At 45.4% G+C, this 14,926-nt stretch overlaps 1 protein-coding gene across 1 annotated transcript in view; it reads left to right on the forward strand.

Annotated features, from left to right (window-relative positions):
* The first annotated feature begins 1,176 nt into the window (after positions 1–1,176).
* MYO7B (myosin VIIB) overlaps positions 1,177–14,926 on the forward strand; it is a 101,129-nt gene continuing 87,379 nt past the window's right edge. The window contains exon 1 of the mRNA XM_068543694.1: positions 1,177–1,248. The gene's annotated coding sequence lies outside the window, so the exon portion shown is untranslated. The remainder of the gene's footprint in view (positions 1,249–14,926) is intronic.

Genomic DNA, 14,926 nt, shown 5'->3' on the forward strand with positions numbered 1-14,926 from the left:
GGGCAGATCTTGAACACAGTGCTTATGGGGAGTGGGTGGGAAGCTGGCTGAAAACCTCAGGGCCCACGCTTCCTCCAAATGGCCCTTCCTTAAGTCACCTCCCAATTCGCTTCCCTGCCTTTGTCCTGGGCTGGTTGGCTGTAAGGAACAGAAACTCCTTCAAGCTGTCTCAACAATGGAGTGTGCAGCAGAAGGAAGCTTCCGCAGAGCCCACTGCAGGAAGCACAGAAAGCTCAGGCAGCAGTGGCCACCGCCTCTCTCTGGGGCCACTTGGTCTCTGCCCCTGTGGCTCTTCTACTTTACCCTTCTCTCTCCCACCAGCATTTGGCTCCTGTCCCCCAGAGAGGCCCAAGGTCAGGGCTGCTGCCCTGCTGTGGCCTCAACTCTGTCTAAAAGATGATAGCTAGTCCCTACACCTCTGCCTGGGGCTTCCTCCCAAGTCCTGGGGAAGGGACAGAACCTGACCGGCTCTAGTTGGGCCAACAGTGAGGACCCCCGAGGCCTCTCCTCGCCCAGGGAAAGCGTTGCAGCTGAGCAGGTATCTCCCGTGGACTCATTTTCCACCCACCTCCAAAGCCCTCACCCTCACTTCCAGGGTCGGCTTCAGCCTGGCCTCTCCCAGGACACGCTGCCTGATGCCCTTTTCTTCAGAAGGATCTGAATTTGCCTCATAGCAAAAATCCCCCCTGCGTTCAGGTCCCAGCCCAAGCCAGCCCCCTCTGCTCCCAGGGACCCTCCTGGGAATCTAGTTGCCCCAATGGCCTTTAGCTCCAGTGTAAGGCTTCCTGGCACCTCCTGTGTGTGCCCCCGATTAGGACATGGGGTGTTTGGGAGCAGAGCCCCCACATGGGCTGCCTTGGAGTCCCCTTGATGCCCGGAAAGTTGCTCAGCTCCCTGGATGGATGGTCACCGTGGGATTTGGCTGGTGGCCAGCAACAGGTGTGTGAAATTGGGCTCTAATGGCCCATGGGGACTCTCTGCTGCAGAGGCTGGGGTTAAAGATCGGACCGCCGGGAAGCTCTGCTAGCTGGGGCTGCAGGAGCCGTGTGGGAGTGGGTGTGCCTGGAGCCCAAGGACAAAGTCCTGTAATAAATTACGTGGGCCCAGAGGACTCTGCCGTTTCCTCTTGGGGCCCTTCCGCTGTGCTCTCCGACGCGCCCAGAGCCCTGGCACTGCCTCCTTGCCCAGCTCTTTCAGAGTGCTGAGGGCAGAGGGGAAGGTGGTCAACAAGAGCCCCACCCCGACAAGGTAAGAGAGCTCTTGGGGCCCTCTCTGTGTGCCAGGCGCCCCGGGCCTGCGTTCTGCCAGCTGGGGGCATGGGAGGGGAAGCACCTCCCGGGAGGAGGGTCTCTGGGCAGGAGGTGGGTTGGGAGACACAGATCTGGGGAAGCCCTGTAGGGAACGAGGTGGGAAAAACCTTGTCCACATGACCAGGAGCGAGCTGGAGAGCCGCTGCGGCAGCCTGGAAACCAGAGCCCCAGCGCAGAGGTCCATCCCGGCAGCTGCAGGGCCCCTGGGGGGCTGCAGGAGGACGAGGGACAGGAGGTGTCCCAGGCTTCTGCTCTAGGAAGGCAGACTCGGGAGCGGAGGGGGATGACAGGTGCTGGGGCTGCCTTTTTCCAGCAGGAGGGCCTTGGAGGGGGGGCCTCATGGGGCATGAAGGACAGCCTCGGCGCCAAGGACCGGGCACCCGGCAACGTCAGCCGTGCCATATGTGCCATGTCACTGCATGCTGGTGTTTTCCCAACAAGGAGACTGAGGGCCGTGGGAGTTGAAGTGCCCACGCGAAGAAGCAAGGGGGACTCGACTCCGAGGCCCGGGCTCCTCTGAGCCACCACCTACCCTCTTGGACAATTGTAGACAGGTGTGTTAGTCGCCTCTGAGTGGCCTGGGCCCCCGGGTAAGGCAGGACCCTGCCTGCCAGGCCTCAAGGCCTTCCCTGGGAGGGGTGCTGTGCTGTGGGGAGAGGAGGGCCACCAGCCTGGGCTCCTCCCTCGAGCGGTCAGCGCGGTGGGCACCCGTCCCCACCTCCCAGAGGAGGGAATCTGACATGGCCGCGGGCAGGGGGCAGCCCCATCCTAAGCCTCCTGACCCTACAACCAGGCCTCCCCCTCAGCCTCCACTCTGTAACTCTGGACTTGAATTTTGTTCCAACCCATAAAACCCCCGAACTCCATTCAGGATTTTATTTTGAGGAAAACCAAAGCTCTGCGTGCGGAGCACACACGGCCACCCCCCCCACCCCCAACACACACACACAAGGAATCTTTGTTCAGAAGCACTCAGCTCAGGGACTTCCCTGGCGGTCCAGTGGTGAAGACTCCGCGCTTCCACTGCAGGGGGTGCCGGTTCGATCCCTGGTCAGGGAGCTAAGATCTCACATGCTGGCCAAAAAAAAGAAGAAAAGCACTCAGCTCAGTATCACCGCCCCTACCCTGGACCCTCCGGGAGCTGAGCAGCTAGCCCTTGCGGCCTCTACCCAGGGGAGCTGTGCATGCGTGTCGTGGGCCCTGCTGCACCCACGCTTCAGCATGGCCAGGCCTTCGGGGGGGAAGCGGGCCACAGCTCTGCGGAGGGGTGACACAGCAGGGGCAAACGTTTCCCACTTTCCCAGATGCATTCGGGTAACTTGGTGCTTCTCATGTCTTATGAAGGAACTTGCTTGCACATCCTTAGTCTCCATGACAAAGCCCTCCAGGGAGGAACAGCAGGAATTATAGATCATTTTCACAAGAGAGGACATTGAGATGAAGGAGGGTAAAATCCTTTGCCCAAGGCTACTGGATATGCCTGCCTTGAGGGCACAGACCGGACCTCCTGGTTCCTCTGGCCCCTGCACCCACCCAGGACCTGGTGGAGAGTAGGCCCTGGGCAGATGTATAGAGGAGTGTAGTCGTGAGTGGCAGAAAGAGAGGTCAGAACGAAGTCACGTTTTCTAGTCCACTGCCATGTTAGACTGTCTTGTCTTCCTCCTCAAGTAATCAAGCAGCCTGTATCACGTTCCTGCTCTGCCAGGCTGGTGAGGTGAGACTGACTGTGCAAAGGAAAAGTCACCCATCCGGGGGTACAGGCCTCACAGCAGCAGGAAGTCAGAGGTGGAGATCACTGGGGCTGAGGACAGGTGAGGAAGGGGGAGGGACCAGAGTGGACTGTGAAGGCAAGGATGGCTTGATGGCGACGGTGGAGGGCAGGGGATGCCCAGGCTGAGGAAGGGCCATCCTAAAGATGCAGAGGAGGGACTTCCCTGGCCGTCCAGTGGTGAGGACACCACATTTCCACTGCAGGGGACACGGGTTCAATCCCTGGTCGGGGAACGAAGATCCCACAAGCTGTGCGGCACGGCCGAAAAAAAAAAAGTAAAGATGCAGAGGAAGGAAAGTACAAGTCCAGCTCGGGCACTGCTGGCTCCTGGCAGGAACCCAGCATAGGTGTAGGGAGGCCGTGGGAAATGCTCTTTCCATGCTGAGAGTAGCATTCTCTCCTGCACTGTCTAATACAGCAGCTCTGGCCACATGTGGCCATGGAGCCCAGGGAGTGTGGCCAGTGTACCTGAGGGACTGAATTTTTAATTTTAACTAAGATTAATTTAAATTTCAATAGCCGCATGTGGCTAGTGGCTACCATATTAGACAGTGCAGCCCTAGAGAGTGGAGCACGTCAGACTTGGGAAAAAGGTAAAGTGGAATAAACGAGCAGAGCCAGACAAGCGTGGGTTCAAATCCAGACTCAACCACCTACCAAGTATGGGACCTGAAGCCTCGGTTTCTTCATCGGTCAAATGCAACGACATCACTTACCTTACAGCATTATTGTACAGATTAAATGAATGGACTACCATTGGAAAACTTTCAGCACAGTGTAGTAGGAACCCCTACTCTGTTTTGGGGGCTAGGGACGAAGTGCTGAGGGTACAGAAAGGGGCCATAGCACAGTGGGAGACTGGCATGCACATGTGGATGTATCTATCAACCTCTCTCTCATCCATCACCTGCCTTATTCAAAAGTAAACAGAAGAGAGTCATTTGAGACAGCTTACAGAGATACGTGCAATACAACAGAATCAGAAATATGAATACAATAAATGAGAAACCAAGATGAAGGAAAATTAAGGTAAATACAATGCAGCTGGAGAAAGGTTTGCAATCGAAGCTCCAGTCTATTTGCTAGACAGAGCTACCAAATGTATTCTGAGCTTCCTGGCGGATAATGCAAAAATAAAATAGAAGCAGCGACTAGATTAATAATGTCCTTGAGTTAAGAACAAGCCCGTTTCTGAGAAGAAGCCCATCTTTCCTGATGGGATACCACGAAGGGGGTACCAAGAGAGGAAATGCTATTGACATAAACGGTAAATTCAGGAGGGCTTCTCAAGGGCCGTCCCTGCCAAGCTCTCTCCAGGCAGGCTGACAGCACCCCGCCAAGGCAAAGCTTGAGGAAAACAATGTTCTCTGGACAGGTGTAAACCATGGGTTTCAGTGCAGGGTGGTGAACATCCTTCCCAAGGGCTGGCTAGGGTCTTCTGGGACATGAGAGAGACAGATATTAGCTGGGGTGGCTGAGGACAGCGTCAAGGAGGCTGCAAGGGGACTCTTAAGCCAGGTCTGGAAGAGTGGCCTGGAGATGAGTTTGGAGAGGCAGGGACTTCACCTGTACCTTCAGGGAGCCGGAAAGCACTTGAACCCAGGTGTGAGAGGGGACTGGATAAACCTAGTTTAATTCACTCACTGTATGACTTTGCGGGGGACCGGCAGCCTTGCTGAGTTCCCCACAAGTGCACTGCGTCTCAGGAGTGGGAGCAGAGCCCTGCTAGGAGGAGAGATTCCCCTGGGAGGGCCCCTTCACCGGGGCCACCGTGCCATCTCTGACTTCCCCTGCAGGGGCCAGGAGCCTGGCTCCGGGGGAACGGGGTCTCTCATTGTCTCACACTGCAAGGTTTTTGGCAGTGAGGGTGGCCAGGCCCTGTGCCCTCTAAGGGAAGATGGGACACAGGACTATGCCTTCACATCCTCACCCTGGGTGACCTGGGCAGAAGGGAAGGAGCCCTGGCAAGGACCCAGGAGCATCACGTCTCTGGGCCGGGGCACCTCTCTACACCTTCTGGGCGGCCAGTCACGTGTATTCCTGGGAGCGCCACCCCTGGACGTCATCCCGAATGCCGGGCAGTCCTGGGTGGGGTGGGACTAGCTTTCAACAGAGCGTGTGTCCTTCTTCAGGCCCTCTGGGGCCCTGGGCTGCAGAGAGGGGCTGAGCTGTCCCTGGGTGGATCAGGGCCCACAGAGGGGCTTAGACTCTGGATTCCCAGGCCCTTTCCTGTATGCACAGCTGAACCCCGCCACACTGAGAGCTCCCAGCTCAGTGCAGCTGCGACTGCCGTGAGCTCTTCCACACCACCCTGTCACTGAGCTTGGTGGCTGATCTTTGCAGGTAGTCATCACTGTGGGGACGAGGTGGGATTTCAGGCCCCTGGACAATCCTGTGAACTGTAAAATAAATAATATAAGCAATCTCTGGATGTGGAAAAGCTCATCTCCCTCTGCTCCCCATCCCAATTCCCTTCTCCAGAAGAAACCACTGTCAATGATTTAATACAATTACCTCTAAAAAAGATGTATCTCCAAAAAACATATCTTATAGCTTGTGTTTGTTACATACTCATAAATCAACATGTATTAGATGGAACCACGTGAAACTGCCGATATTTGACTTTCTTGACTGTCTGGAGTGGGTGGGCCAGCCCGGATCCCTGTCACCTGCTGGATGATGCTGATTTCCACAGAGCATTGGCCCTTCCCACCTTTGCCAGCCCGTGCAGGCTTTGTTTTCCTTGCAGTGTCGGATTCTACACTAGGGACCTTGAGCTCTGGGAGGGTGGGGAATAGGCAGTTAGCTGGTGGCATAGTGTATGTACCTTCCAAGCCTCTCAGTCTCTCACCCAGCCCCAGACACCCTTTTGACCCAAAGATACTCGCATCCCTGACTTGGGCAATGCTTTGTCAGCCCTCTAGGATAGGGGCTCCTTCTGGCCTGGCAGCCCACAGACTAGAGTCTCAATTTGGTTTTGCCTCTTAGACCCCAGTCTCCTGATCTGTGCCCCACCCACCACCTGGCACACAACCCCCGGCCCACTCTGGTCCCTCCTGGTCCCTGCAACCTTTGATTTTCTCCCCAGGTCCGCTTTCTCATTCACCTTTCAGCATTTTCTTGCCCACTCCCCCAACACTGCTGTTCAATGATGACCCAGAAATGCATGTTAGTGGTGTGGTTTTAGACCTCCAGCAGCTCTGAGGACGTCTTTGGGAACCAGCAGCTTACCCTTCTCACCTCGGGTGATAGTCATCCCCATTCTGATCCTTAAGATTAGGTAGACCCTGGGGCCAATGCAAGGTACTGACCACCATGGGCTCAGCCACAGTGACCTGCCTCAGAGCTGGACAAGAGGGTCTGAGCTAAGAAGAAGCATCTCACCTCAAAGGGGCAGGAACTTGCAAATACCCCTGGGCTTCCCCTCAGGAGCAACCCCTTACCCGCCTTCCTGAGATGTGGGCAGGGCTGCTTCCATCCCCCAGGAGCCATTCATCCATCCACCTATCCACCCACCCATCCATCCATTCACTCAGCAATCATATCGTGAACTCCTTCTGGGATGAGTAAGGCACAGTTCTGCTCCTAAGTTTCTCACAAATGTGGGAGAAACAGAAGTAAGTGATATAAGAAAAAAACAGAAGTAAGGGATGACGTAGCAAGAGCTTCTGCATGTGAGACGTGTGTGCCTGTGTGTGAGTACATGTGTGCATGTGTATGTGTTCCTAACTCATTTCAGATCAAGTTCAGAGACACTGAAGTGAGAGAGAATTGGGGTATTTCAGGAACCACATGAAATTCAGCATATCCTGGGGGAAGAGGTGAGATACAGGGCAAGCTGAAAAGGTGGGCAGGTTAGGATCCTGAAGGACCTTGAATGCTATAAAGATACAGCACACTCTTAGCTGTGGAGAGGCATGACATGATTGATTTTTTGCATCTTTTAAAGATTACTTGGTTGGTTAAATGAAGAATGATTTTTGGAGAGAACAGAAGAAGCAAGTCCACCTGGGAGGCTTCCATTCTACCAAGTGAAGGATGATAGGGGACTAAGGGATGGGCAGGAGGGGAGAAACCCTCAAGTTTTTCCTTTCTTTTAATGTCTGTTATCTGGTTTTGGTATTAGGGTAATGCTGGCCTCATTGAATGAGTTAGGAAGTGGTCTCTCTGCGTCTATTTCTTGGAAGATATTGTAGAGAATTAGTATCATTTTTTTCCTTAAATGTTTGGTAGACTCCATCAATGAAACCATCTGAGCCTGGCATGTTCTTTTTTGAAAAGTTGTTAATTATTAATTCAATTTTTCTAATAGGTATAGACCTATGTAGATAGTCTATTTCTTTTTATGAGAGTTTCAGTAGATTACATCTTTCAGGGAATTGGTCGACTTCATCTAAGTTACCAAATTCGTAGGGATAGAGTTGTTCATAATATTGTTTTATTATCCTTTTAATGTCCCTGGGATCAGATCAGTTATCAATGGGGTGTCCCTCTTTCATTTCCATATTAGAAATTGTGTCTTCTCTCTTTTTTTCTTGGTTAGCCTGGCTAGAGGTTTATCAGTCTAATTGATGTTTTCTAAGAACCAGATTTTGGTTTCATTGATTTTCTCTGTTGATGTCCTGTTTTCAATTTCATGATTTCTGCTCTAATTTTTAATATTCATTTATTTTTCTTATTGCTTTAGGATTATATTGCTCCTCTTTCTCTAAGGTGGAAGCTTAGATCATTAATTTTATATCTTTTTTCTTTTATTTTTGAATTAAAAAATTTTACTGAAATATGGTGGATTTACGTATTATATTAGTTTCAGGTATACAGCATAGTGACTCAGTAGTTTTACAGATTATACTCCATTAAAAGTTATTACAAGATAATGGCTATATTTCCCTGTGCTATACAATATATCTGTGTTGCTTAGTTTGTGTCTCTTAACCCTATACCCCTAACTTGCCCCTCCCTCTTCCCTTTCCCTCTTGGAAACCATTAGTTTTCTATATCTGTGAGTCTGTTTGTGTTTTGGTTTGTTTGTTTTGTTTTTTGTTTCTATATCTGTGAGTCTGTTTGTGTTTTGTTTTGTTTTGGTTTGTGTTTTTTTTTGTTTTCATTTGGTTTGTTTGGGTTTTTTTTGGCTGCACCGTGCAGCATGTGGGATCTCGGTTCCCCAACCAGGAATCAAACCCGTGCCCCCTGCAGTGGAAGCTCAGAGTCTTAACCACTGGACCGCCAAGGAAGCCCCTCATTTGTATTATTTTTTAGATTCCACATATAAGTGATATCATACAGTTTTTGTCTTTCTCTATTTGACTTATTTCACTAAGCATAATATTCTCTAGGACCATCCACATTGCTGCAAAGGGCAGAATTTCATTCTTATTTTATGGCCAAGTAATAGTCCATTGTATATTTATGTACCACATCTTCTTTATCCATTTGTCTGTTGATGGACACTTGGGTAACTTCCATATCTTGGCTATTTTAAACAGTGCTGCTGTGAGCACTGAGGCACATGTATCTTTGCAAATTAGTGTTTCTGTTTTTTTCTGGATATATACCCAGGAGTGCAAATGCTGGATCATATGGTAGTTCTATTTTTAGGTGTTTTGAGGATGATGATAGCCATTTTGACAGGTGTGAAGTTTCTCATTGTGTTTTTGATTGGCATATCTCTGATAATTAGTTATGTTGAGCATTTTTTCTTTTTTTTATATTTATTTATTTATTTGGTTGTGCTGGCTCCTTAGTTGCAGCACATGGGCTCCTTAGTTGTGGCTTATGGGCTCCTTAGCTGTGGCATGCAAACTCATAGTTGTGGCATGCATGTGGGATCTAGTTTCCTGACCAGGTATCAAACCCAGGCCCCCTACATTGGGAGTGTGGAGTCTTATCCACTTCGCCACCAGGGAAGTCCCCAAGCATTTATTCATATGCCTGTTGGCCATCTGTATATCTTCTTTGGAAAAATGTATATTCAGGTTTTCTGCCCACTTTTAAATTGGGTTCTTTGCTTTTTGTTTTGTTTTTGATATTGAGTTGTATGAACTGTTTATACATTTGGGATATTAACCCCTTATCAGTCATATAATTTGCAAGTATATTCTCCCATTTAGTGGGTTGTCTTTTCATTTTGTTGATGCTTTCCATGCTGTGAAAAAGCTTTTAGGTTTAATTAGGACCCATTTGTTTATTTTTGCTTTCGTTTCATTTGCCTTAGGAGACAGCTCCAAAAATTATTACTGCAATTTATGTCAGAGTGTTCTGCCTATTTTCTCTTGTAGAAGTTTTACAGTTTCAGGTCTCACATTTAGTCTTTAAACCATTTTGAGTTTATTTTGTATATGGTGTGAGGAAATGTTTGAATCTCATTCTTTTACATGCAGCTGTCCAGTTTTTCCAGCAGAACTTATTGAAGAGACTGTATTTTCTCCATTATATATTCTTGCCTCCTTTGTCATACATTAATGGACCATAAATACATGGGTTATTTCTGGGCTCTCTATTCTGTTCTATTGATTGATATGTCTGTTTTTGTGCCAATACCATGCTGTTTTGATTACTGTAGCTTTGTAGTATAGTCTGAAGTCAGGGAGCATGATGCCTCTAGCTTTGTTCTTTCTCAAGATTGTTTTGGCAATTTGGGGTCTTATGCGGTTCCATAAAAAATTTAGAATTATTTGTCCTAGTTCTGTGAAAAATGTCATGGGTATTTTGACAGGGATTACATTAAGTCTGTATATTGCTTTCGGTAGTACGGACATTTTAACAATATTATTCTTCCAATCCAAGAACACAGGATATCTTCCCACTTCTTTGTATCATTTTCAAATTCCTTCATCAATGTTTCATTGTTTTCAGAGTACAGGTTTTTCACCTTGGTTAAGTCTACTCCTAGTTATTTTATTCTTTTTGATGTGTTTGTAAATAGGATTTTTCCCTTAATTTCTCTTTCTTATAGTTCATTATTATTGTATGGAAAAACAACAGATTTCTGTATATTAATACTGTATCCTGCAACTTTACTGAATTCACTTATTAGTTCTAATGGTGTTTTGGTGGAAGCTCTAGGGTTTTCTATATATAGTATCATCTCACCTGCAAATAATGGCAGTTTTACCTCTTCCCTTCCAATCTGAATGCCTTTTACTTCTTTTTCTTGTGTGATTGCTGAGTCTAGGACTTCCAATACTGTGTTAAATAGAAGTGGCAAGAGTGGGCATCCTTGCCTTGTTCCTGATTTTAGAGGAAAAGTTTTCAAGTCTTCACTGTTGAATATGATATTTGTTGTGGGCTTGTCATAAATGGACTTTATTATGTTGAGATATTCCCTCTATAACAATTTTGATGAAAGTTTTTATCATGCATGGGTGTTGAATTTTGTGAAATGCTTTTTCTGCATCTATTGAGATGATCATGTGCTTTTTTATCCTTCCTTTTGTTAATGTGGCATATCACATTGATCAATTTGTAAATATTGAACCATCGTTGCGCCCCTGGAATAAATCCCACTCGATCATGGTGTATTATTCTTTTTATATATTGTTGAATTAAATTTGCTATTTTTTTGAGGACTTTTGCATCTATATGCATCAGAAATATTGGCCTGTAAGCTACTTTTTTTTTTTAGTGTCTTTGTCTAGTTTTGGTGTCAGGGGAATGGTGGTGGTTTCATAGAATGATTTGGGGAGTGTTCCATCCTCTTTGATATTTTTGGGATAGTTTGAGAAGGATAGGTATTAGCTCTTCTTTATATGTTTGGTAAGATTTCCCCGTGAAGCTGTCTAGTCCTGGGCTTTTGCTTGCCAGGAAGTGTTTTTGTTTTTCTTTTTTAATTACAAATCAGCTTCACTACTAGTGATTGGTTTGTTCACGTTGTATATTTCTTCCTGACTTAGTATTGGAAGGTTGTATGTTTCTAAAAATATTGTCCGTTTCTTCTAAGTTATTCAGTTTGTTGACATATAACTGTCTGTAGTAGTCTCTTGCAAATTTTTGCATCTCTGTTGTATTGGTTGTTATTTCTCCTCTTTCATTTATTATTTTGTTTATTTGTGTCTTATTTGGTTTATTTGGGTCTCTCTTTTCTTCTTGATGAGGCTGGCTAAAGGTTTATCAATTTTGTTTATCTTTTCAATGAACATGCTCTTGGTTTCATTGATCTTTTCTATTGTTTTTTGGTCTCTATTTTATTTATTTCCTTTCTGATTTTTATTATTTCCTTCTTCAGCTGACTTTGGGCTTTGCTTGTTCTTTTTCTTTCCTTTAGATGGAATGTTAAGTTGTTTAGTTGAGATTTTTCTTGTTTCTTGAGATAGGCCTGTATTGCTGTGTATCCCTCTTAGGACTGCTATGCAGCATCTCAAAGATTTTGGAAAGTTCTGTTCACATTTTCATTTGTCTTAAGGTATCTTCTAATTTCCTCTTTGATTTCTTCATTGACTCATCGGTTTTTAGTAGCATGTTGTTTAGTCTCCGCATGTTTTTGCCATTTTTCTTCCTGTAATGAATTGTTAGTTTCATACCGTTGTGGGAAAAAAAATTGCTTGATATAATTTCTTTCTTCTTAAATTTGTTGAGACTTGTTTTGTGGCCTAGCATGTGATCTATCCTGGAGAACGTACCATGTGCGTTTGAAAAGAGTGTATATTCTGCTAGTTTTGGATGGAATGTCCTGTGATACATATTCAGTCCAACTGGTCTATTGTGTCATTTAAGACCACTGTTCTCTTACTGATTTTCTGTCTGTATGATCTGTCTATTGATGTAAATGGGGTATAAAGTCCCCTACTATTTTTTTTCTTTTTTTAATCATCTTTATTGGAGTATTATTGCTTTACAATAGTGTGTTAGTTTCTGCTGTATAACGAAGTGAATCAGCTATATGTATACATACATCCCCATATCTCCTCTGTCTTGCATCTCCCTCCCACCCTCCCTATCCCACCCCCTAGGTGGACACAAACACCAAGCTGATCTCCCTGTGCTATGCGGCTGCTTCCCACTAGCTATCTATTTTACATTTGGTAGTGTATATATGTCCATGCCACTCTCTCACTTCGTCCCAGCTTACCCTTCCCCCTCCCTTTGACCTCAAGTCCATTCTCTATGTCTGCATCTTTATTCCTGCCCTGTCCCTAGGTTCTTCAGAACCTTTTTTTTTTTAGATTCCATATATATGTGTTAGCATACAGTATTTGTTTTTCTCTTTCTGACTTACTTCACTCTGTATGACAGTCCCTAGGTCCATCCACCTCGCTACAAATAACTCAATTTCATTTCTTTTTATGACTGAATAATATTCCATTGTATATATGTGCCACAACTTCTTTATCCATTCATCTGTCAATGGACACTTAGGTTGCTTCCGTGTCCTGGCTATTGTAAATAGAGCTGCAGTGAACATTGTGGTACATGACTCTTTTTGAATTTTGGTTTTCTCAGGGTATATGCCCAGTAGTGGGATTGCTGGGTCGTATGGTAGTTCTATTTTTAGTTTTTTAAGGAACCTCCATACTGTTCTCCATAGTGGCTGTATCAATTTACATTCTCACCAACAGTGCAAGAGGGTTCCCTTTTCTCCACACCCTCTCCAGCATTTATTATTTGTAGATTTTTTGATGGTGGCCATTCTGACCGGTGTGAGGTGATACCTCATTGTGGTTTTTTTTTTGTTTTTTTTTTTTAAAGAGGGTCTTTTTTTTTTTAATTTTTATTTATTTATTTATTTATGGCTGTGTTGGGTCTTCGTTTCTGTGCGAGGGCTTTCTTCCAGTTGTGGCAAGCGGGGGCCACTCTTCATCGCGGTGCGCGGGCCTCTCACTATCGCGGCCTCTCTTGTTGCGGAGCACAGGCTCCAGACGCGCAGGCTCAGTAATTGTGGCTCACGGGCCCAGTTGCTCCGCGGCATGTGGGATCCTCCCAGACCAGGGCTCGAACCCGTGTCCCCTGCATTGGCAGGCAGACTCTCAACCACTGCGCCACCTGGGAAGCCCCTCATTGTGGTTTTGATTTGCATTTCTCTAATGATTAGTGATGTTGAGCATCCTTTCATGTGTTTGTTGCCAATCTGTGTATCTTCTTTGGAGAATGTCTATTTAGGTCTTCTGCCTGTTTTTGGATTGGGTTGTTTGATTTTTTGATATTGAGCTGCATGAGCTGCTTGTATATTTTGGAGATTAATCCTTGGTCAGTTGCTTCATTTGCAAATATTTTCTCCCATTCTGAGGGTTGTCTTTTCATCTTCTTTATGGTTTCCTTTGCTGTGCAAAAGCTTTTAAGTTTCATTAGGTCCCACATGTTTATTTTTGTTTTTATTTCCATTTTTCTAGGAGGTGGGTCAAAAAGGATCTTGCTGTGATTTATGTCATGGAGTGTTCTGCCTATGTTTTCCTCCAAGAGTTTGATAGTGTCTGGCCTTACATTTATGTCTTTAATCCATTTTGAGTTTATTTTTGTGTATGGTGTTAGGGAGTGTTCTAATTTCATTCTTTTACATGTAGCTGTCCAGTTTTCCCAGCACCACTTATTGCAAAGGCTGTCTTTTCTCCATTGTATATTCTTACCTCCTTTATCAAAGATAAGGTGACCATATGTGTGTGGGTTTATCACTGGGCTTTCTATATTGTTCCACTGATCTATATTTCTGTTTTTGTGCCAGTACCATATTGTCTTGGTAACTGTAGCTTTGTAGTATAGTCTGAAGTCAGGGAGCCTGAATCCTCCAGCTCTGTTTTTCTTTCTCAAGATTGCTTTTTCTATTTGGGGTCTTTGGTGTTTCCATGCAAATTGTGAAATTTTTTGTTCTAGTTCTGTGAAAAATGCCATTGGTAGTTTGATAGGGATTGCACTGAATCTTTAGATTGCTTTGGGTAGTATAGTCATTTTCACAATGTTGATTCTTCCAATCCAAGAACATGGTATATCTCTCCACCTGTTTTGGATCACCTTTAATTTCTTTCATCAGTGTCTTACAGTTTTCTGCATACAGGTCTTTTGTCTCCGTAGGTAGGTTTATTCCTAGGTATTTTATTCTTTTTGTTGCAATGGTAAACGGGAGTGTTTCCTTAATTTCTCTTTTAGATTTTTCATCATTAGTGTATAGGAATGCAAGAGATTTCTGTGCATTAATTTTGTATCCTGCTACTTTACCAAATTCATTGATTAGCTCTAGTAGTTTTCTGGTAGTATCTTTAGAATTCTCTATGTATAGTATCATGTCATCTGCAAACAGTGACAGTTTTACTTCTTCTTTTCCAATTTGGATTCCTTTTATTTCTTTTTCTTCTCTGATTGCTATGGCTAAAACTTCCAAAACTATGTTGAATAATAGTGGTGAGAGTGGGCAACCTTGTCTTGCTCCTGATCTTAGTGGAAATGGTTTAAGGTTTTCACCATTGAGAAAGATGTTGGCTGTGGGTTTGTCATATATGGCCTTTATTATGTTGAGGTAAGTTCCCTCTATGCCTACTTTCTGCAGGGTTTTTATCATAAATAGGTGTTGAATTTTGTCAAAAGCTTTTTCTGCATCTATTGAGATGATCATATGGTTTTTCTCCTTCAATTTGTTAATATGGTGTATCACATTGATTGATTTGCATATATTCAGGAATCCTTGCATTCCTGGGATAAACCCCACTTGATCATGGTGTATGATCCTTTTAATGTGCTGTTGGATTCTGTTTGCTAGTATTTTCTCGACGATTTTTGCATCTATGTTCATCAGTGATATTGGCCTGTAGTTTTCTTTTTTTATGGCATCTTTGTCTGGTTTTGGTATCAGGGTGATGGTGGCCTTGTAGAATGCGTTTGGGAGTGTTATTCCCTCTGCTATATTTTGGAAGAGTTTGAG

Source organism: Eschrichtius robustus, chromosome 5 (assembly GCF_028021215.1).
Source record: "Eschrichtius robustus isolate mEscRob2 chromosome 5, mEscRob2.pri, whole genome shotgun sequence".
Lineage (NCBI taxonomy): Eukaryota > Metazoa > Chordata > Mammalia > Artiodactyla > Eschrichtiidae > Eschrichtius > Eschrichtius robustus.